The following is a 25,712-nucleotide window of genomic DNA, read 5'->3' as shown; positions in this document are numbered from 1 at the left end:
AGAGGCAAGAGTAGAAAACCCCTCCACGAACTTTCTGTAATATCCAGCTAAGCATAAGAAACTGTGAATCTCTGTTGGAGTTGTAGGCCGCAGCCAATTCTTCACAGCTGAAATTGTCTGAGGATCAACCTTAATTCCTTCATTAGAGACTACATGACCCAAGAATATGACCGATTCCAGCCAAAATTCACACTTTGAAATCCTTGCATGTAACTGGTGCTGATGCAGGGTTTGCAGAACTACCCTGAGATGATCGGCATGGTCTTCTCGACTTTGTGAATATACAAGAATATCATCAATAAACACTATCACAAAAGAGTCGAGGAATGGCTTAAAAACTTGATTCATAAGATCCATGAAGGCAGCTGGGGCATTTGTTAGCCCAAAAGACATCACCAGAAATTCAAAATGCCCATACCGGGTCCTAAAAGCTATTTTCGGAATATCCCGCTCCCTGATCTTCAATTGGTGATACTCCGAATCTTAAATCAATCTTGGAGAAGTACCTAGCACATTGCAATTGATCAAACAAGTCATCTATCCTTGGCAGTGGGTACTTATTCTTGATTGTGACCTTATTAAGCTGCCGATAGTCAATACACATTCTCAGTGACACATCTTTCTTTCTTATAAAAAGGACCGGTGTGCCCCAACGCGACACACTTGGCCGGATAAAACCCTTTTCTAACAAATCTCTCAATTGTTCCTTTAGCTCTTTCAATTCTGCCGGTGCCATTCTATAAGGTGGAATAGATATAGGATGTGTGTCTGGCATCACATCAATCCCAAAATTAATCTCCTTATCTGGTTGGATCCCAGGGAGTTCATCCGGAAAGACTCCCGGAAATTCATTCACAACAGGCACAGACTCAAGTGTAGGTGCCTCATCATCGGTGTCCGTAACCTGGACCAAATGGTAAATACATCCCTTGTTGATCATCTTTGTGTCGTTAAGGTAAGAAATAAACCTACCCTTTGGCACTACATCATCACCCTTCCACTCAATAACTGGCTCATTTGGAAATTCGAACCTAACAGTCCTGATTCGGCAATCAAGCTTGGCAAAACATGAATAAAGCCAATCCATCCCCATTATCACATCAAAATTGACCATTCTCAATTCAATAAGATCAGCCACGGTGTTCCGACCACGCAGCGTGACAACACAATACCTATAAACTCGCACGGCCAAAATAGACTCACCAATCGGAGTAGATACAGAGAATGGCTCATAAAGTTATTCTCGTACTATCCCAAATTCCATAGCAACATAAGGTGTGACATATGACAAAGTGGAACCGGGATCAATAAGAGCATATACATCATGAGATTGGATAGTCAAAATACCTGTGACAACATCTGGAGAAGCCTCTGAATTCTTGTGACCCCTCATAGCATAGAAACGGCCGGATCCTCCCGAACTCTGTGCTCCACCACTAGCTGCACCACGCCCTGCGGGTGTTGGAGTTCCTCGAGCTGGAGGAGGTGATGCGGCTGTAGTAGCTGCAGAATTGGCTGGTTGTGCCATGCCCCTGCCCGCACCCTGGCGGGACGAATGACAATCTCTCAGAATGTGACCCCTCAATCCACATCCTTAGCATATGGGTAAGTCCATGTAGCATATTCATAGGTTCATCATTCCACAACGAGGACATGGGGGCCTCCTCTTCTGCTGGAATCTACCACCATGACGACCCTACTGATATGAGCCCCTGCTGCCCTGACTGGGCCTGAAACGGCTCCACTGCTACTGCTGACTAGGCCCTGATGGCGGTGCACTAGCCGAAGACTGAGCAAAGGACTGTGATGGCCCTGTCGACCCTCATCTGAATATTGTTCCACCACCCGAAGAACCACCAAAGTTTCCCGTAGACCGGGCCTTATTACTACCCTCTCGCTCCATTCTGTTCCTTTATTTACGGGTCTCTATAGCTTGAGAGAATGCCACCATCTTTCCATAGTTCATATCAGAATTCAAGGCAGCTGTAGCAGCCTTATTAATTAACAAGCGACTAAGGCCCTGTAAAAATCGGCGCACTCTATCCTCCGTAGTGGGCAGCATGTAAATAGCATACTTAGATAGGTATGCGAATCTCATATAGTAATCCCACTCACTCAGACTACCTTGCCTCAAGTTCTCAAACTTAGCAGCACGAGCTGCCTTAGTCTCGGCAGGCAAGAAATGATCAATGAAGCGATCGGCAAACTCACCCCCCTTCGCTGGAGGGCTCCCTTCTTCACGGGACTCCTCCCATAGTTCAAAACAAGAATATGCCACCTCCTTCAGGCTTTAGGAGGCCAATTCCACTACCTCTATTTCAGTAGCATGCATAAATCTGAGAGTCTTGTGTATCTCATCAATGAAACCCTGGGGATCTTCCTCTATGTTAGTACCCGTGAACATTGGAGGATCCAACTAGAGAAACCTGTTCACCCTGGAACCAGTAGAATCCCCTGGCTGACTGGAAGAAGTGGGTGCAACATTTGACCACTGGGTCTGGGAAGCCACTATTTGAATTAACATCTGTATGGCTCCCCTAAGATCCACATCAGAAACACCAGAATCGGAAGCTGGAACTGGAGGTGGAACTGGTATATCAGTTGGAGGAACTGTTGCACCTTCAGTAGGTGTAGAGACAAATGCGATCTGATCAGTTATAGTTGAGTCAGGCAATGTAGTAACTGGAGGAATATCCTAACTCCTTGGGTCCTCACCCACATCATCAATTATACGCTCAACTATCACTCCTGGGGTGACATTGGCTCTTTGGCCAATTCTTGCCTTCTTCTTAGGTGCCATGTACTGAAAATTAGAGCAACTCAGGAGTTAAAGGAGGAACAATTTTACAACCAACTTTATCGCACGATTAAGAACATGAAAGAAGGGTATTATTCCTAAATGTCCATGCAACATCTTAATTATAGATGTGGTCGACAACACACCGACAATAAGGACTCTACTAGATACGACTCCGAGACATCCTAGGACACTTTAAAAGCTTAGGCTCTGATACCAAGTTTGTCACGCCCCAAAACCGAGGAGCGCGATCGGCGCTCAACCGAGTGAACCCGACCGAGCAAGCTTGTTAGATTTTATTCTACCCAAACTCATCCACGAATGGAGATAATGCATATTTTCCTTAATTAGACAAAAGGTGTTCACGTCTACAATACCAATTCATTTCCAATATTTTCATCCTTTTTAAAGTCTCAGATGGACAAACAATATAACCACAACATAACATATTTTGTCTTTCCCAACACCAATACACAACCCACATTATGTCTACTGAGCCTCTATAGATAAAGAAGAGTACAATGATAATGCGCTCTCTAAACCAGAGATTTAAATCAAATCTCTATAGATAACCATGTCACGCAGACTGGCAAACCAGAAAGTAACTCATTCCAAAATGCGCGCTCTAAAGGGACCTTCTGCGAATCCTAATCTATTTCTTCTAATACTTCCATGTAGAGTCAATAATGATATAGAAGTACCGTAAGTCTAGACATCATCTAGTACAAATCTCAAATCCTAGCCATACACAAATCCAAAAATCCTTAAATACTATATATGAATATTAGGACCTTCTCCATTATCATCCACTCCGCTCCAATCTCCGAAGTGCAGCCAATACACATTGAACAAACTGTACCCCACCAGTATATGAATATGAAAAAGAAGCAACCAAGCGATTCCTTTTTTCCTTGCACTCTTTATCCACAGTGAATACCATACCTGAATCATTGCAAGTCTCTGATGTACCCATAGAGTATAGTGCATCATGCACCCTGCAGTCTCCATGCTCGAGTCATCCTCTTCAAGTCATAACTAACCCATAAGAGTCCCTTAATCCAGAAATCGATATAACACATGACCATGTGATCTGATTGTCGAATGCAGACTTCCCCACTTGACTCGAAGCCATAAAACACATCATTCGTAACACATAGTACCATTCCTTCATAACTACCCCGACCTAGCACTGCTAACCAATTGAACACTTCATAAACTTATGTAACACCAGTCATAAAACATTCCAAAGACTCTGCCTAGTGCATATTCATCCTTGTGATAGTCATACGAACTTCCTCAAGCCTTCCAAAATGGTAGCATACGCATTCTCTCTTAAGAACCACACAACTTTAAGTTTTCTCGCAAGAGATAACCCACATGATTAGCCTCCGACTAACCCCATGTGCTTAGTAAGTATCTTGACAAATCTCAGAGAAGTAGTGACGAGGTTTTTAAGTCAAACGATACTCACTTTGCAGAACATGTACAACTCAATAACATGTATAACATAGAGAAAATATTCAAGATAGACAGTTATGGAATAAAAAGTATCAACGGTGGAGGTTACCAACATGATCAAATTCCATATCAATTACTAAATAACACGTTCAAGAGAACCTTTCGAGAATCAAATGTATCAATGCATGATGACAACTTAGTTTTTTACATCAATCTGTTACGCTAAAACCAACTCAACAAAAGTGTGGATGGGTTCAATATATAAAACACGTCTACAAAAAAATTAAATATAGCAACCAAGTTCAAGTAGTCACACAAAGGATCACATATGTGTCACAGAGTGCACATGTCCCAATCAAGGCATAACACAAGAACAAGTACCAATGTATGCTCATAACATATCTGTATCTACCTCTGATGCAAGCTTAGCATAAACCTCAAGATTTGCTCATCATGTTCAATATAAGGTACCAATAGCCTCAACATTACTCTAGCATGGTTTACTGTACTCATGTAGTCGATTAATTAAATAATACATAGAATAAAGTAGCATACAATGAAACAAGACATAAAGTAAGCAAGAATCCAACCCGAGCGTGAATACCCATGGCACATGTATATACACTCATCACCTCATTTATACATTACCCCGTATGTAGCAAACAATATCAACTAGTAAGAAAAATTCCCTCAACCAAAGCTATGGAAGACACTTACCTCTAACAAGTAAAATCAATACTCTAAAAATACCTTCCTGCCTGAATCGACCTCCAAACAGCTCAAATCTAGCCAAAAACAACCCAATAACATAAAATAGTGCCACATGAATCAAACCAAATGATAAAGGCTGACTATTTAATCAAATACTCTAAGTCAACCAAAAGGTTAACCTGGGCCTGCATCCTAAAACCCGATAAAAAGTCACAAATCCCGAATATCCATTCGAACATGAATCCAAATATATAATTTTCCTCCAAATCCAACCTCAATTTCATGTACAAACCCCTAAAATTCACTTTGTTAAGTTTAGGGCAAAACCCCCAATTTCTTCTCTTCAGGTCAGTGATTTAGGTGTAACAATCCATTGAAAAACAAAAATATATAATTAAAATAAAGATAAAGTTATTTACCCTCATGATTTGGGTGTTTATCTTCCCCAAATTTGCCTTACCTGAGCTCCAAGAACTCAAAACGTGAGGTAAATAAACTCAAAATCTCGAAATTGGATATTTGAAAGCCTTTCCAGTTGTCCATCTTCGCAATCGTGGTCACCAACCTCGAGCAAAATTCCCATCATGATATTAGCCTTCGCGATCACGGCAAAAAGTTCCGCGATCATGATGAACTATCCTGTGAAATACTTGCTCAATGTTTTCCAAACACCCTCTAGTACAAAGCTCATAATCTTCTTTACAAAGCTACAAATGACAAATAGGTTGACTTTACGTAAATTAGAGACAAAGGGCTACAACTTTCATATTTGGATCACCTCCAAACTCATTATAGATTGCAAGATATAAGCTTCCAAAGTCAGTTCGGTGACAACAAAAATTTCTTCTTCACGATCGTGAGTTGTCCCTCCGTGTACGCGATTCACAACTCCAAAACTGCATTTTCCTCTTTGCAAACACAGTCGAGTACTCCATGATCATGATGTAGACACCTGTAGACAAAAACTAGCAAGTGAAAATGTCACGCCCCAAAAGCCGAGGAGCGCGACCTGCGCTCAACTGAGTGAACTCGGCCGAGAAAGCCTGTTAGATTTCCTTCTACCCAAACTCATTCATGAATAAAGAGAATATATATTTTCGTTAATCAAAAAATAAAGTGATCATGTCTGCAATACCAATTACTTACCATTAGTTACTTCATTTTAACGTCTCAATTTCACATACAGCTTTCATAGCCTGAAGTGGAAATAGTAATTCAAACACAACATAACGCGTTTGACTTCCCCAACACCCCTGTACAACCCACATAGTGTCTACAGAGCCTCTAAAAGATACAAAAAAGTCTATGATAGTGCCGGCAACAAGGCCCTGGCTATACCTTGAGACGTGATAATAATATGAACAAAATATATGATACGTGACCCCGGGATGAAGTGGGGCTCACCAAGCCTGCTGGGAAGAGGATGTGCCACTATCGCTGATCAACACTGCCTGCTATGTAACCACCTGTATCAATTTAAAGATGCAGCGCCCCCAGCAAAAGCGATGTTAGTACTGTCGAATAACACTAGTATGTAAAGCTAAACACCATCTCAATAGAATAAATAATAACAATACAAGGGGAACAATCAAGAATCCAATAAAAGCTTCAAATGATATTAAATTATCAAGTTGAGGATCACATAGTTTCCAAGTCAATTATTAGGTTGGGTGATCTTTAGTGCTGATAGTCCATAATTCACAATACCATCGTATTCTTACACGGAGTACGATCACGACCCGATCGGCTAGGCCGTCTCATTTGAGACATCAACCACAACCACAATTTCAATTATCATTTCCAACACAATCACCACCATGCGTGCGACATGGTGTCCGATCACGGCTCGATCGGCTAGGCTGTTTCACCTAAGACATTACCTTTTTCAGACAATTATCTCACATCATACTTCTTTCATATCCTTTCGATTCATTGGCACTAGTGATCACAATTATAAAGTTATTCTTGGCACTTGGCCATATTTCATAATGCCCAATCCCTTTTTCCACATTCCAACATCAGTATCCATATCAATGACAGTAAGGCTTTCCATTCAAGATATTAAATTCACATATGACCAATTTGGGAATCTTAGGCACATATAGGCTTTTCATACAATTTGGCATAACAACCTTTATTTCGATCTTGACTTGAAATCTTAACATTTCTAATACAAATTCCCCATTTTAAACACACCCTCTAATGGCAAGATGACATGATGAAGCATTTAGAATAAATATTGAACATACATCCTTCAACATACACACATTAGGAATATCCAATTCAATAATGATCAAGGACTTACAACAATTACATGAACACCGTGGGATTCGATTTTAAGAAGAAGGGGGTTTAGACAACATACCTCAATTGAGCTTCCTTAAACTTTTAAAACGTTCCGGAATTCTTAGCAACTTCAATATATTTTAGAAATATAGCAAGTTGAACCAAAATTAGGAAAATGGTCACGATTCTAGCTCTTTTGAGCATATTATCAAACACTATGTGTGCATTAATATTTTGAGGCCTTTTTGTGGAATATTCCATCATTCCCCAACCCATTCTCTACCATTTTTATCTCACAACATTCCCACATACTTCAAAAATACATTCATGCAAGAGAAGAACCCCCACACCCAAGAATTGTCTCTCTAATTATCCCATTTTTTTAAATTTTCGAAATTGAGAGCTAGGACATAGATTCTTACCTTTAGGATGAAGACTTCCTTTCTTAATCCTCAATGATGGAGCAAGAATTGATGGATAATAAGTTACTCCCCCACACTAAGCAATCTTTCTCACTCTAAAATAATCAGATTTTGCTAAAAAACATGATCTTTTGCGTAGATATATCGAAGTAGGGTCGGGTTATAAAATCCCAAAAATGAAGTCCCGGAACAGGATATGCGGTCGCATTTGCGACCGCTGAATGGATATGCGGTCCGCATATCGGCCGCGCAATTGCCTTCCAGAACTGGGCAAATCTGACTCGGTTTGCGGTTGCATAATGCACCGCAGACCTGTTCTGCGGTCGCATAATGCACCGTAGAACCTCCCCTAAGAAAAATCACAAAGCTGGATATGGTTATATGTTCGCATAATGGGCCACGAAAATGACATCAAAATGACCAGAAAAACTGTCTCACTCTGCGGCCGCATAATATACCGCAGAAATGCCTATTTCTGCCCAACATTTTCCTTCAACTCCCCAGCACACTGTTCAATCCAAAAAGTCTGAACCCCAGTATTTTAGGAAAATTTTTACGGGGCCTTACATCCTCCCCCACTTAAGATCATTCGTCCTCGAAGGAGGGTCAAGGTTCACTATTAGCATCTTATGGAACTCAGTTTTTATACCACACACCAGCAACCCCAAATATGACTAAATTTCCAAAAATGTTTCGCCAGAGTTTCCTCTGTACTCCCTAAATTTCCAAAAATGTTTCGCCAGAGTTTCCTCTGTAGCTGGGCCTATCCACCTGTGAGAGAGCCCCAGAAACATATCCTCAAAACATATATATAATCCAATGATGCAATATAACAAAATAACAACACCTACTGTGGCCTCATGGGCAATATATTACCAGAAACAGAACACCTTAATATCAACTGTACAAAAGATACATAATTCGTAGAAGGTAACCCTTAGAATTTTCATAGAACACAACTTTATAAATACATGGCTATTCAATCAAATAAGGATACTGTTTCTTCATTTCTTCCTCGGCTTCCCAAGTAGCCTCTTCAACCTGTTGGTTTCGCCATAGTACTTTCACGAATGCAATTTCTATATTTCTCAACTTTCGTACTTGCCGATCAATAATAGAGACTGGAATTTCTTCATATGACAGTTCCTCATTAACTTCAATGGTCTCAACTGGCACAATAGCTAATGGATCTCCAACTAACTTCTTCAAAATAGACACATGGAACACCGGGTTCACTAATGACATCTCAGGTTGTAGCTCATGCTTGTACGCTACCTCACCGATCCTCTGAATGATTTTATATGGCCCGACATACCTTGGACTTAATTTCCCTTTCCTTCCAAACCACATTATACCCTTCATGGGGGAAACTTTCAAGAATACCCAATCATCTTCTTTGAACTCTAAGTCTCTACGACGAACATCCGAATAGGATATTTTATGACTCTTAGTAGTTTTCAACCGCTCCTTAATGATCTTAACCTTCTCCATAGCCTGACGCACGAGGTCTGGCCCTATCAACTCAGCTTCCCCAATTTCGAACCACCCAATGGGAGATCTACATCTCCTACCATATAATGCCTCAAATGGTGCCATATGAATACTAAAATGAAAGTTGTTGTTATAATCAAACTCTATGAGTGGCAAATGACCATCCTAGCTACCCTTGAAGTCGAGAACATAAGCACACAACATGTCCTCAAGCATTTGAATAGTCCGCTCTGCTTGCCCGTCGGTCTGTGGATGGAAGGCTATACTAAGATTCACCTGAGTACCCAAACATTGCTGAAATGTATTCCAAAACTTCGCCGTGAACTGAGCCCCTCGGTCGGAAATGATAGAAACTGGAGTGCCATGCAGCCAGACTATTTCCTTGATATACAACTGAGCATATTGTTCCGCTGTCTCGGTAGATTTAACTGGCAAGAAATGTTCTGATTTCGTGATTCGATCCCCAATCACCCAAATTGAGTCAAACTTGCACGGAGTGCGTGCTAGTCCTAACAATCATTTCCCACTTCCACATTGTAATTTCTATGTTTTGTGCCAACCCACCAGGTCATTGAAGTTCGGCCTTTACTTGCTGACAATTCAGACACCTTGCCACAAAGTCCGCCACATTCCTTTTCATGTCATTCCACCAATAAACTTCCTTGAGATCATGAAACATCTTTGTAGAGCCCGGGTGCACGGAATACCTGGAAGTGTGGGCCTCAGTCATGATACTTTCCCGGAGACCATCTACATTTGGAACACACAGTCGCTCTTGGTACCTTAGTGTACCATCATCCATTCCAAGAGTAAAAGCCATAGTTTTATGTTTATGAATCCCCTCTTTCAGCTGTACCAAAAATGGATCGTCGTATTGCTTCTCTTTGACTTCCACAACAAGCAATGATTCAGCCTTATTTTGTACAATTACCCCTCCTTCACTAGAGTCCGCAAGAAGAACTTCCAAACTAGCTAACTGGTGAACCTCCCTGGCTAACGACCTCTGACATACCTCCCAGTGAGCCAAACTACCCATAGATTTCCGGCTAAGAGCATCTGCCACCACATTGGCTTTCCCTGGGTGATATAGGATATCGATGTCGTAATACCTTGAGTAAGTCAATCCATCTCCCCTGCCTCAGATTCAGCTCCTTTTGTTTGAAAATATATTGAAGGCTCTTGTGATCCGTGAATACATCCACATGGACCCCATACAAATAATTACGCCAAATATTCAATGGAAAAACCACCGCCGCAAGTTCTAAGTCATGTGTTGGATAGTTTTTTTCATGATTCTTGAGTTGCCTAGAAGCATAAGATATAACCTTGCCGTGTTGCATTAATACACACCCAAGTGCGATTCTCGAAGCATCACAATATAATACAAACCCATCTGTACCATCTGGTAGAGTCAACACTGGCGCCGTAGTCAATCTCAATTTCAACTCCAGGAAGCTGCTTTCACAAGCATCTGGCCATTGGAACTTAGTTGCCTTCTGCGTCAATTTAGTTAACGGAGAGGCAAGAGTAGAAAACCCCTCCACAAACTTTCTATAATACCCTGCTAAGCCTAAGAAACTATAAATTTTTGTTGGTGTTGTAGGTTTAGGCCAATTATTCACCGCTACAATCTTTTGAGGATCAACCTTAATTCCTTTTCTAGATAAAACATGACCCAAGAATGTGACAGATTCGAGCCAAAATTCACATTTTGAAAATTTTGCGTACAATTGGTGTTGATGAAGAGTCTGCAAAACTGCCCTGAGATGATCAGCATGGTCCTCTCGACCTTGTGAATACACAAGAATATCATCAATGAACACTATGACAAAGTAATCGAGAAAAAGCTTGAAAACCCGATTCATAAGATCCATGAAAGCTGTCGGGGCATTTGTTAGCCCAAAAGACATTACTAGAAATTCAAAGTGCACATACCGGGTCCTGAAAGTTGTTTTCGGAATATCCTGCTCCATGATCTTCAATTTGTGGTACCTGGACCGTAAATCAATTTTGGAGAAGTACCTAACACTATGTAACTGATCAAACAAATCATCTATTCTTGGAAATGGGTATTTGTTTTTTATTGTGACCTTGTTGAGCTGCCGGTAGTCAATACACATCCTCAGTGATCCATCTTTCTTCGTCAGAAAGAGAATCGGTGCGCCCCCATGGGAACACACTCGGTCGGATGAAACCCTTCTCTAACAAATCCTTCAATTGTTCCTTTAGCTCCTTCAATTCTGCCAGTGCCATCCGGTAGGGCAGAATAGATATAGGCTGCGTGCGTGGCATCACATCAATCCCAAAATCAATCTCCCTGTCTGGCAGAATCCTAGGGAGCTCATCAGGAAAGACATATGGAAATTCATTTACAACTGGCACATACTCGAATGTAGGTGTCTCAGCACTGGTATGTGTAATCCGGACCAAATGATAGATATGCCCCTTATTATTCATCTTCGTGGCCTTAAGGTAAGAAATAAACCTACCTTTTGGCATTACATTATCCCCCTTACACTCAACAACTGGCTCATTTGGAAATTCAAACCTCACAGTCCTAGTTCGGCAATCGAGCTTGGAAAAACATGAATAAAGCCAATCCATTTCCATAATTATATCAAAATCGACCATCCCCAATTCAATGAGATCGGCCCCAGTGTCCCTACCACGCACCATGATAACACAACCCCTATAAACCCATGCGAAAACAATAGACTCGCCAATCGGAGTAGATACAGAGAACGGCTCATGAAGTTGTTCCGGTTGTATCCCAACTTCCATAGCAACATAAGGGGTAACATAGAACAAGGTAGAACAGGGATCTCTAAGAGAGTATGTACATCATAAGAATGGACAGTCAATATACTTGTTGCAACATCTGGAGAAGCCTATGCACTCTGGCGACCACTCATGGCATAGAAACGGCTGGGTCCTACTAAACTTTGTGCACCACCCCTAGCTGCACCACGCCCTGCTGGTGCTTGAGTACCTTGAGCTGGAGGGGTGCTGAAGATGTAGAATATGTAGAACTAGATGGATGTGTTCTGCCCTTGCCCGCACCCTGGCGGGATCAACGACACTCCCTCTGAATATGACCCCTCAACCCGCACCCATAACATATAGGTAGGTCTATGTAGCAGATCCCTAAGTGCATCTTCCCACACCTGGGGCATGGGGGCCTCCACTGCTGCTGGAATCTCCCTCCTGATCGGCGATGTTGGTGGCGTCCCCTATTGCCCTGATTGGGCCTAAAATGACTCCCCTGCTGCTGACTGGGCCCTGCTGGTGGTGCACTGGCTGAAGACTGAGCAAAGGGCTGGGATAGCCCTGATGAACCTCCGCTAAAAGCTTTTCTCCCCCCACCAAATGACTCCCCAAAGTTGCCCGCGGATCTGTCCTTGCTGGTACCCTCTCGCTCCATTCTGTTATTCAACTTACTGTTCTCTGTAGCTTGAGCAAATGCTCGCATCTTGCCATAGTTCATATCCAAATTCAAGGCAGCTGTAGTGGTCTCATTGATAACCAAGGGGCTAAGGCCTTGCACAAACCGGCGCACTCTAGCCTCCATAGTAGGCAACATGAGAATGGCATATTTAGACAGGCGCGTGAACTCCATGTGATACTCCTACACAATCTTACTTATTTGTTTAAGGTTCTCAAATTCTGTGGCACGAGCTTCCCTAGTCTCGGCAGGCAAGATATGGTCCATGAAAGTGTCAGCAAACTCACTCCACGTTGCTGGAGGGCTCCCCTCCTCCCAAGAGTCCTCCCACAGCTCAAACCAAGAATACGCCACCCCTTTCAGGCGGTAGGCGGACAACTCCACTCCCTCCGTCTCAGTAGCGCGCATAACCCAGAGAGTTATTTGCATCTCATCAATGAAGTCCTGTGGGTCCTCCTTGGGATTAGCACCCATGAACACCGGAGGATCCAACTGAAGAAACCTGTTCACCCTAGAACCAATAGAATCCCCTTATTGGCTATAAGAAGTGGGTGTAACATTTAATCTTTGGGCCTGTGAAGCCACTATCTGTGTCAGCATCTGGATGGCTCCCCTAAGATCCCCATTAGAAATACCACAACTGGAAGCTAGGGATAGAGGTGGAACCGAAATATCAGTTGGAGGAACCGCTGCACCCTCAGTAGGTGTAGGAACTAGTGTGTCCTGGTCTGGTGTAGTGGAATCAGGCAGTGTAGCAATCGGGGGATTATCCTTACCCCTCAGGTATTCACTTGCATCACCAAGTAAAGGGTCAACTACCACTCCTAAGGCGTCATTGGCTCATTGGCTAGTTCTTGCTCTCTTCTTAGGTGCCATGTACTGAAAGTTAAAGGAGTGCATGAGTTAGAGGAGGATCAGTTTTGCAATCAGTTTCATCGGACGATCCAGAATATCAAAGAAGGGTATCATTCCCAAATGTCCAAGTAGCGTCCAACTTATAGATGTGGTCCACAACACACCAATAAGGAGGACTCTACTAGACACGGCTCTGAGACATCCTAGGACACTTTAAAACCATAGGCTCTGATACCAAGTTTGTAATGCCCCAAACACCGAGGAGCGTGACCGGCGCTCAACCGAGTGAACCCGGCCGAGCAAGCCTATTAGATTTCCTTCTACCCAAACTCATTCATGAATAAAGAGAATATATATTTTCATTAATCAAATAATAAAGTGATCATGTCTACAATACCAATTACTTCCTATTAGTTATTTCATTTTAAAGTCTCAATTTCACATACATTTTTCTTAGTCTGAAGTGGAAATAGCAATTCAAACACAACATATCGAGTTTGACTTCCCTAGCACCCTTGTACAACCCACATAGTGTCTCCGGAGCCACTAAAAGATACAAAAGAGTCTATGATAGTGTCGGCGACAAGGCCCCGGCTATACCTTGAGATGTGTAATAATATGAACAAAAGATACGATACATGACCCCAAGATGAAGTGGGGCTTACCAAGTCTGCTGGGAAGAGGATGTGCCACTATTGCTGATCAACACTGCCTGCTATGTGACCATCTGCATCCATTTAAAGATGCAGTGCCCCCGGCAAAAGCGATATTAGTATCGTCGAATAGCACCAGTATGTAAAGCTAAACACCATCTCAATAGAATAAATAATAATACAAGGGGAATAGTCAAGAATTCAATAAAAGATTCAAATAATATTTAAACATCAAGTTGAGGATCCAATAGTTTTCAAGTCAATTTCCATGTTATTAGGTTGGGTGATCTTTTGTGCCGATATTCCATAATTTACAATACCACCGTATTCTTACACGGAGTCTGATCACGACTTGATCGGCTAGCTCGTCTCACTTGAGACATCAACCACAACCACAATTTCGATTATCATTTCTAGCATAGTCACCACCATATATGAGTCATGGAATCCGATCATGGCCCGATCAGCTAGGTTGTCTCACCCAAGACATTACCTTTTTCAGTCAATCATCTCACATTATACTTCTTTCATATCCTTTTGATTCATTGGCACTAGTGATCACAGTTATAAAGTCATTCTTGGCACTTGGCCGTATTTCATAATTTCCAATTCCTTTATTCCACATTCAAACATCATTATCCATATAAACGACAATAAGGCTTTCCATACAAGACATTAAATTCACATATGAGCAATTTGGTAATCTTAGGCACATAGACGCTTTTCATACAATTTGGCATAACAACCTTTATTTCGATCTTGACTTGAAGTCTTAACATTTCTAATACATATTCCACATTTTGAACACACACTCAAATGGCAAGATGACATGATGAAGCATTTAGAATAAATATTGAACATACATCCTTCAACACAAACACATTAGGAATAGCCAATTCAATAATGATATATTGAAGTAGGTTCGGTTTATAAAAACACAAAAATGAAGCCCCAGAACAGGATATTCGGTCGCATATGCGACCATAGAATTGATATGTCGTCCGCATATCGGCCGCGCAATTGCCTTCCAGAACTCGGCAAATCTGACTCGGTTTTTAGTCATTATGCGGCCTGCAGACCTATTATGCGGTTGCATAATGCACCGCAGACCTGTTCTGCGATCGCATAATGCACCGTAGAACCTCCTCTCCGAAAAATCACAAAGCTGGATATGCGATCAGGGTGAGGCCCGCAAAATGGTTATGCGGTCGAATAATCGGCCGCAAAAATGACATCAAAATGACTAGAAAAACTATCTCACTCTGCGACCATTATGCGGTCCGTAGAGGGATTCCGTAGCTACATAATGGGCCGCATAAATGCCTATTTCTGCCTAATATGTTCCTTCTACGCCTGTTCCGGCATCATAGAACCCCGGTTTTTTAGGAAAATTTTTACGGGGCCTTAAAGAAAAGGGCCTAAAGATGGTCTGAAACTACCCCGATTCACACCTGAGGCCCCTGGGACCTATCGAAGCATACCAACAAGTTCTGGTACCTAATGCATACTTATCTAAAGACTCAAAATGCCACAAATCACATCAAAACCGAGAATTAAACACCAAAACTCATCATGCAACCATTAAACTCAAAAACATCAAATATTCACAACTAAGAGTCCAGTAATACCAAATCAACTCAGAATGAAGCTAAACTTTTAACACAAGCTCCAAATGACAAAATAGACCTATTCCAAGTTCCGAAATAACAATACTAACTGGATAGACACAAAGTCAACTGATTGTCAAACTTATGAAATTTCTACACCTTAAAATTGCCAACTTTCTACAAAAAGAGCCAATATTTTCTAGCAATATCTGAATTCAAATCGGAACATATGCCTAAGTCCAAAATCACCATACGAACCAATTGGAACCATCAAAGCATGAATTCGAGATCGTTTACTCAAAAGTCAAACCTTCATCAACCCTTCCAACTTGAAGCTTCCAAAATGATAATTACTCTATCGAAATGAAAATCAATACCAACCATCCACGCAAGTCGTAATACATCAAATCGAGCTATTCAAGACCTCAAACTACCAAACGGAATGCCAATGATCGAAATGACTGATCGAGTCATTACAAGGACCTGCACTACTACCATCTTCACAAAGATGAGAACAAAGATAAACAGAAAATCCATCATCAAAAAGATGAAATTTGTCAAAGGCCTTTTCAATATTTTGCAGTGTATCCAACATCAGATACGTGGAATTCCACTTCGTATGAACATTGAAACACAATGTTTTGCTACATTCTACCTTTACATGTGCACAACATTGTTTAAACTTTAAGGTCCTTGCAAGTAATAATCTCACATACAATATAGTATTTTTTAACACATGTGACAGAAGCTTCAATTTATTTCAAACCATCTTGCACAACTAGATTATGTATTTGGGCCATGCATCTCACATGAAGATGCTTAACTTATTATATTTGTTTTCCACATATCTAACTTTTTTGACAATTCTTTGACTATGACATCATTTGATGAAGCATAGTCCACGGTAACAGTGAACATCTTGTCTAATTTCCATTCAATCAAAAAATTTCAAATAGCTCTAGCCGTCTATTCACCCGTATGACTAGATATAGGGCAACTTCCAAACCGTATCAATGAAGTGCGGTGTCAAACACATATAATTTATTCTTTGCAATAAACTCTATGTGTCTATTGTGAGGCAATATTTTTGTTGTGCTTCACTAAAAGTACTTCTTAGATTTTGCTTTTTTTCACCATAAACTTCATAACAATCCCTTGCTATTGTTCTACGAGAAGGAAGACAAAATGCAGTTGAGCTATTCTCATGTCACGCCCTGACCACAGGGAGAGCGACCGGTGCTCGACGGAGTTACCCCGGTTGAGCAAGCCTGCACAATGATGTCTACCAAAATCACCCATGAATAAAGAGAGGAATACATTTCATTAATAAAACAGTAAGAGGTCGTGTGAATATCACCAGTTCATTTCTATTAGTTACGATATTATCAAGTCTCCAAAACAATACACTGTACAATCATAGTTAAAAGTGGAACAAATGATACGATTACAACATTTTTAGATTAACCTTCCCAAAGACAAGGTACAACCCACACTATGTCTATGGAGCCTCTAACAGAAACAAAAGAGGGCTACGATAGTGCCGGCAATAAGGCCCCAGCTATACCTCAAAACACTATGTACATGGAACAAGAGATACAGGACCCCGAAATGAAGTGGGGCTCACCGAGTCAGCTGAGGAGAGGGTGTGCTGCTATCACTAATCAATACCACCTGCAATGGAACCACCTGCCTCCATTAAAGATGCAGCGCCCTAAAAAAAAGGGACGTTAGTACATATGGAATAGTACTAGTATGTAAAACTAAACACCCTCTCAATAGAACGTGTAATAGTAAACGGAGAAGAAAACATGAAATGATTAAAAGACTCAAACAGTATCAAGGTGTCACGTTAGAGGAAATGTAAATTTCAAGTAAGTTTAAGTAGGGAGATCTTTAGCATCGATACACCACTGTATTTTAGCACGGAGTCCGATCTCAGCCCGGCTGGCTAAGCCGTCTCACCCCGATACATATACTAACAATAACACCATGTGCGTGGCATGGTGTCCAATCTCATCCCGATCGGCTAAGCCGTCTCACCATAATGTCTTGTGGGTCGACATGACATCACATCTTGCTAGGAATAATCTCATCCCATATAAGGGGAAACAATCTCATCAAATTAACACGGGGATTTACCCCTCAATCACTCTTACACCGGCAGGTGTAATGTCGGGGTTATGTTGTTCCGACCTACCCTTACTCTATGGCTAGACGATACTCCTAAGGCATTTATTATTAAAAGGATTTACCACTCATTTCATATTATTTTACATGTCATTCATTTTATTGGCACCATTAGCCATAATGCAATATCAATCTTGGCACATTGGTTGTAGCTCATACTTCATGCTCACTATTTTACTTTCAAACATCATCACGGATCGTCAACAACAAACATTTCTAATCAAGACTTTAAGCACACATTTGAGCAATTTAGGGTCTTAGGAACATGTGATTTCCTACACAATTTTGATATGATAACTTTCATTTGGGCTTGACTTGAAGTCACAACATTTTACTACATACTCATACTATGAATACGCTCCCGAAGAATAACATAATATGGTAAGAATATTTCGGAACACATTTTGAACAAATTCATATATACATCTTTCGACACCAAACTTATTCAGAATAGTCAATTCATAAAGGACAACTCGGGACTTACAAGAACATCGTGAGAATTAAATTCTAAGAGAGAAATTTAGCCAACATACCTCACTTTGAAATTTTCTTAACACACTACACAGTTCGGGAAATCCTAGCAATTTTGATCTATTTAGAGATATAGAAAAATTGAACATAAATTAGGAAGGAGTTCATGTTTCCTGTTCATATGAGCATTTTAGCAAACATTGGACGTGCATTATGATTTCAAAGTCTTCCTATGGTGGATTCCTCCACTGCATTTCATAAAGTCTACCCAATTGAGCTCAACAATCATCCCACTACCCTAGATAGTACATGTATGCATAATGAACAACTCCCACACCCAATAATTGCTTGGTTATTAACTTTTTTCAGTTAAATCTTGAAATTGAAGGATAGGGCTGGAATCTTACCTTTTTGGTTGAAGACCTGGTGAGTTACCCATGTGAAATCTTCTAGTCTTGAGCAAAGATTAATGAACAAATGACTTAGAAATTCCTTTTCTCACTCTAGATCACCTTCCTCTCTCTAAAATATATGTTTGAACCATCTAAAATGATCCCTAAGATTGTTTTATAAGTATGGGATTGGGTTTATATAACAAGAAAAATAAAGCCTCGAAGCAGATCTGCGATCGCATATGCGACCAAATAATGCTTATGCAGTCCGCAAACTGTATCGCATAATGGCCCTTCGGAATTGGGCATTTCTGCCTCACTCTCCCACTAGTCTGCGGTCCGCATACCTATTCTACGGTTGCATAATGCGCCACAGAACTTCCCTCACGAAATTTTCACGTTGGGTCTGCGATGGGTAGTGCAGCCCGCAAAATGATTATGTGGCTGCATAATAGACTGCATAATGGTCAAAACATTTGCCCAGATTTTGGCTCCAGTCTGCGACATATCTGCGGTCCGCAGATCAATTCTGCAACCATAGAATGGATCGCAAAAACACCCTGCACTTCCAAACAATTTTCTTCAACTCCCTAACGTATTGTTTAACCCAAAAAGTAGAAACCTCATACTTTATGCTCGCTATTTTACTTTCAAACATCATCACGGATCGTCAAAAACAAACATTTCTATTCAAGACTTTAAGCACAAATTTGAGCAATTTAGGGTCTTAGGAACATGTGATTTCCTACACAATTTTGATATGATAACATTCATTTGGGCTTGACTTGAAAACACAATATTTTACTACATACTCATAATATGAAGACGCTCCCGAAGAATAACATAATATGGTAAGAATATTTCGGAACACATTTTGAACATATTCATATATACATCTTTCGACACCAAACTTATTCAGAATAGTCAATTCATAACGGACAACTCGGGACATACAAGAACATCGTGAGAATTAAATTCCCAGAGAGAAATTTAGCCAACATACCTCACTTTGAGATTTTCTTAACACACTACACAGTTCGGGAAATCCTAACAATTTTGATCTATTTAGAGATATAGCAAAATTGAACATAAATTAGGAAGGAGTTCATGTTTCCCGTTCATGTGAGCATCATAGCAAACATTGGGTGTGCATTATGATTTCAAGGTATTCCTATGGTGGATTCCTCCATTTCATTTCATAAGGTCTACCCAATTGAGCTTAACAATCATCTCACTACCCTAGATAGTACATGTATGCAGAAGAAACAACTCCCACACCAAAATAATTGCTTGGCTATTACATATTTTCAGTTAATATTGCTTGAGTTACCCTTGTGAAATCTTCTAGTCTTGAGCAAAGATTGATGAACAAATAACTTAGAAATTCCTTTTCTCACTCTAGATCACCTTCCAATCTCTAAAATATATGTTTGAACCATCTAAAATGATCCCTAAGATTGTTTTAAAAGTATGGGATTGGGTTTATATAACCAAAAAAATGAAGCCTCGATGCAAATCTGCGATCGCATATGCTACCAAATAATGCTTATGCGGTCCGCAAACTGTACCGCATAATGGTCCTCATGAATTGGGCGTTTCTACCTCACTCTCCCACCGGTCTGCGGTCCGCATACCTATTCTGCGGTTGCATAATATGCCACAGAACTTCCCTCACGAAATTTTCACGTTGGGTGTGCGATGGGTAGTGCAGCCCGCAAAATGATTATGTGGCTGCATAATGGACTGCATAACGGTCCAAAAATTTGCCTAGATTTTGGCTCCAGTCTGCGACATATCTGCGGTCCGCAGATCAATTCTGCGACCGCAGAATGGACCGCAAAAATACCCTGCATTTCCAAACAATTTTTTCAACTCCCTAACGTATTGTTTAACCCAAAAAGTACGAACCTCATACTTTATGCTCACTATTTTACTTTCAAATATCATCACGGATCGTCAACAACAAACATTTCTATTCAAGACTTTAAGCACATATTTGAGCAATTTAGGGTCTTAGAAATATGTGATTTCCTATACAATTTTGATATGATAACTTGTATTTGGGCTTGACTTGAAGTCACAACATTTTACTATATACTCATATTTTGAACACGCTTTTGAAAAAAAACATAATATGGTAAGAATATTCCGAAACACATTTTGAACATATTCATATATACATCTTTCGACACCAAACTTATTTAGAATAGTCAATTAATAAAAGCACAACTCGGGACATACAAGAACATCGTGAGAATTAAATTCCAAGAGAGAAATTTAGCCAACATACCTCGCTTTGAGATTTTCTTAACACACTACACACTTCGAGAAATCCTAGCAATTTTGATCTATTTAGAGATATAGCAAAATTGAACATAAATTAGGAAGGAGTTCATGTTTCCTGTTCATGTGAGCATTTTAGAAAACATTGGGCGTGCATTATGATTTCAAGGTCTTCCTATGGTGGATTCCTCCATTTCATTTCCCAAAGTCTACCCAATTGGGCTCAACAATCATCCCACTACCCTAGATAGTACATGTATGCATAATGAACAACTCCCACACCCAATAAATTGTTGGCTATTACCTATTTTTAGTTAAATCTTTAAATTAAAGGCTAGGGCTAGAATCTTACCTTTTTGGTTGAAGATTTTGTGAGTTACCCTTGTGAAATCTTCTAGTCTTGAGCAAAGATTGATGAACAAACGACTTAAAAATTCCTTTTCTCACTCTAGATGACCTTCCTCTCTCTAATATATATGTTTGAACCATCTAAAATGATCCCTAAGATTGTTTTATAAGTATGGGATTGGGTTTATAAAACCAGAAAAATGAAGCCTTGATGCAGATCTGCGATTGCATATACGACCAAATAATGCTTATGCCATCCTCAAACTGTACCGCATAATGGCCCTCCGGAACTGGGCATTTCTGCCTCACTCTCCTACCGGTCTGCGGTCCGCATACCTATTCTGCGGTTGCATAATGAGCCACAAAACTTCCCTCAGGAAATTTTTACATTGGGTCTGCGATGGGTAGTGCAACCCGCAAAATGATTATGTGGCTGCATAATGAACTGCATAATGGTCCAAAAATTTGCCCAGATTTCGGCTCCAGTCTAAAACAAATCTGCGGTCCGCAGATTAATTCTGCGACCGCAGAATGGACCGCAAAAACACCCTGCACTTCCAAACAATTTTCTTCAACTCCCTAACGTATTGTTTAACCCAAAAAGTACGAACCTCATACTTTATGCTCACTATTTTACTTTCAAACATCATCACGGATCGTCAACAACAAAAATTTCTATTCAAGACTTTAAGCACACATTTGAGCAATTTAGGGTCTTAGGAACATGTGATTTCCTACACAATTTTGATATGATAACTTTCATTTGGGCTTGACTTGAAGTCACAACATTTTACTACATACTTATACTTTGAACACGCTTCCGAAAATAACATAATATGGTAAGAATATTCCGGAACACATTTTGAACATATTCATATATACATCTGTCGACACCAAACTTATTCAGAATAGTCAATTTATAAAAGGACAACTCGGGACTTACAAGAACATCGTGAGAATTAAATTCCAAGAGAGAAATTTAGCCAACATACCTCGCTTTGACATTTTCTTAACACACTACACAGTTCGGGAAATCCTAGCAATTTTGATATATTTAGAGATATAGCAAAATTGAACATAAATTAGGAAGGAGTTCATGTTTCCTTTTCATGTGAGCATTTTAGCAAACATTGGGCGTGCATTATGATTTCCAGGTCTTCCTATGGTGGATTCCTCCATTTCATTTCCCAAAGTCTACCCAATTGAGCTCAACAATCATCCCACTACCCTAGATAGTACATGTATGCATAATGAACAACTCCCACACCCGATAATTTCTTGGCTATTACCTATTTTTATTTAAATCTTGAAATTACAGGCTAGGGCTAGAATCTTACCTTTTTGGTTGAAGACCTTGTGAGTCACCCTTGTGAAATCTTCTAGTCTTGAGCAAAGATTGATGAACAAATGACTTAAAAATTCCTTTTCTCACTCTAGATGACCTTCCTCTCTCTAAAATATATGTTTGAACCATCTAAAATGATCCCTAAGATTGTTTTATAAGTATGGGATTGGGTTTATAAAACTAAAAAAAATGAAGCCTCGATGCACATCTGCGATCGCATATGCAACCAAATAATGCTTATGCCGTCTGCAAACTGTATCGCATAATGGCCCTCCGGAACTGGGCATTTTTGCCTCACTCTCCCACCGGTCTGCGGTCGGCATACCTATTATGCGGTTGCATAATGAGCCACAGAACTTCCCTCAAGAAATTTTCACGTTGGGTCTGTGATGGGTAGTGCAGCACGCAAAATGATTATGTGGCTGCATAATGAACTGCATAATGGTCCAAAAATTTGCCCAGATTTTGGCTCCAGTCTACGACATATTTGCGGTCCGCAGTTCAATTCTGCAACCGCAGAATGGACCGCAAAAACACCCTGCACTTCCAAACAATTTTCTTCAACTCCCTAACGTATTGTTTTACCCAAAAAGTACGAACCTCATACTTTATGCTCACTATTTTACTTTCAAACATCATCACGGATCGTCAACAACAAACATTTCTATTCAAGACTTTAAGCACACATTTGAACAATTTAGGGTCTTAGGAACATGTGATTTCCTACACAATTTTGATATAATAACTTTCATTTGGGCTTGACTTGAAGTCACAACATTTTACTACATACTCATACTTTGAACACGCTTCCGAAAAATAGCATAATATGGTAAGAATATTTCGGAACACATTTTGAACATATTCATATATACATCTTTCGACACAAAACTTATTCAGAATAGTCAATTCATAAAAGGACAACTCGGGACTTACAAGAACATCGTGAGAAATAATTCCAAGAGAGAAATTTAGCCAACATACCTCGCTTTGAGATTTTCTTAACACACTACACAGTTCGGGAAATCCTAGGAATTTTGATCTATTTAGAGATATAGTAAAATTGAACATAAATTAGGAAGGAGTTCATGTTTCCTGTTCATGTGAGCATTTTAGCAAACATTGGGCGTGCATTACGATTTCAAGGTCTTCCTATGGTGGATTCCTACATTTTATTTCCCAAAGTCTACCCAATTGGGCTCAACAATCATCCCACTACCCTAGATAGTACATGTATGCATAATGAACAACTCCCACACCCAATAATTTCTTGGCTATTACCTATTTTTAGGTAAATCTTGAAATTAAAGGCTAGGGCTAGAATATTACCTTTTTGGTTGAAGACCTTGTGAGTTACCCTTGTGAAATCTTCTAGTCTTGAGCAAAGATTGATGAACAAATGACTTAAATATTCCTTTTCTCACTCTAGATCACCTTCCTCTCTCTAAAATATATGTTTGAACCATCTAAAATGATCCCTAAGATTGTTTTATAATTATGGGATTGGGTTTATAAAACTAAAAAAATGAAGCCTCGATGCACATCTGCGATCGCATATGCGACCAAATAATGCTTATGCCGTCTGCAAACTGTATCGCATAATGGCCCTCCGGAACTGGGCATTTTTGCCTCACTCTCCCACCGGTCTGCGGTCGGCATACCTATTATGCGGTTGCATAATGAGCCACAGAACTTCCCTCAAGAAATTTTCACGTTGGGTCTGTGATGGGTAGTGCAGCACGCAAATTGATTATGTGGCTGCATAATGAACTGCATAATGGTCCAAAAATTTGCCCAGATTTTGGCTCCAGTCTACGACATATTTGCGGTCCGCAGTTCAATTCTGCAACCGCAGAATGGACCGCAAAAACACCCTGCACTTCCAAACAATTTTCTTCAACTCCCTAACGTATTGTTTTACCCAAAAAGTACGAACCTCATACTTTATGCTCACTATTTTACTTTCAAACATCATCACGGATCGTCAACAACAAACATTTCTATTCAAGACTTTAAGCACACATTTGAACAATTTAGGGTCTTAGGAACATGTGATTTCCTACACAATTTTGATATAATAACTTTCATTTGGGCTTGACTTGAAGTCACAACATTTTACTACATACTCATACTTTGAACACGCTTCCGAAAAATAGCATAATATGGTAAGAATATTTCGGAACACATTTTGAACATATTCATATATACATCTTTCGACACAAAACTTATTCAGAATAGTCAATTCATAAAAGGAGAACTCGGGACTTACAAGAACATCGTGAGAAATAATTCCAAGAGAGAAATTTAGCCAACATACCTCGCTTTGAGATTTTCTTAACACACTACACAGTTCGGGAAATCCTAGGAATTTTGATCTATTTAGAGATATAGTAAAATTGAACATAAATTAGGAAGGAGTTCATGTTTCCTGTTCATGTGAGCATTTTAGCAAACATTGGGCGTGCATTACGATTTCAAGGTCTTCCTATGGTGGATTCCTACATTTTATTTCCCAAAGTCTACCCAATTGGGCTCAACAATCATCCCACTACCCTAGATAGTACATGTATGCATAATGAACAACTCCCACACTCAATAATTTCTTGGCTATTACCTATTTTTAGGTAAATCTTGAAATTAAAGTCTAGGGCTAGAATATTACCTTTTTGGTTGAAGACCTTGTGAGTTACCCTTGTGAAATCTTCTAGTCTTGAGCAATGATTGATGAACAAATGACTTAAATATTCCTTTTCTCACTCTAGATCACCTTCCTCTCTCTAAAATATATGTTTGAACCATCTAAAATGATCCCTAAGATTGTTTTATAAGTATGAGATTGGGTTTATAAAACCAGAAAAATGAAGTCTAGATATAGATCTGCGATCGCATATGCGACCAAATAATGCTTATGCGGTCCAAAAACTGTACCGCATAATGGCCCTCCAGAACTGGGCATTTCTGCCTCAC

Source organism: Nicotiana tabacum, chromosome 21, assembly GCF_000715075.1.
Source record: "Nicotiana tabacum cultivar K326 chromosome 21, ASM71507v2, whole genome shotgun sequence".
Taxonomy (NCBI): domain Eukaryota; kingdom Viridiplantae; phylum Streptophyta; class Magnoliopsida; order Solanales; family Solanaceae; genus Nicotiana; species Nicotiana tabacum.
The sequence above is the reverse complement of the archived record's forward strand: the minus strand, read 5'-3'. Positions refer to the sequence as shown.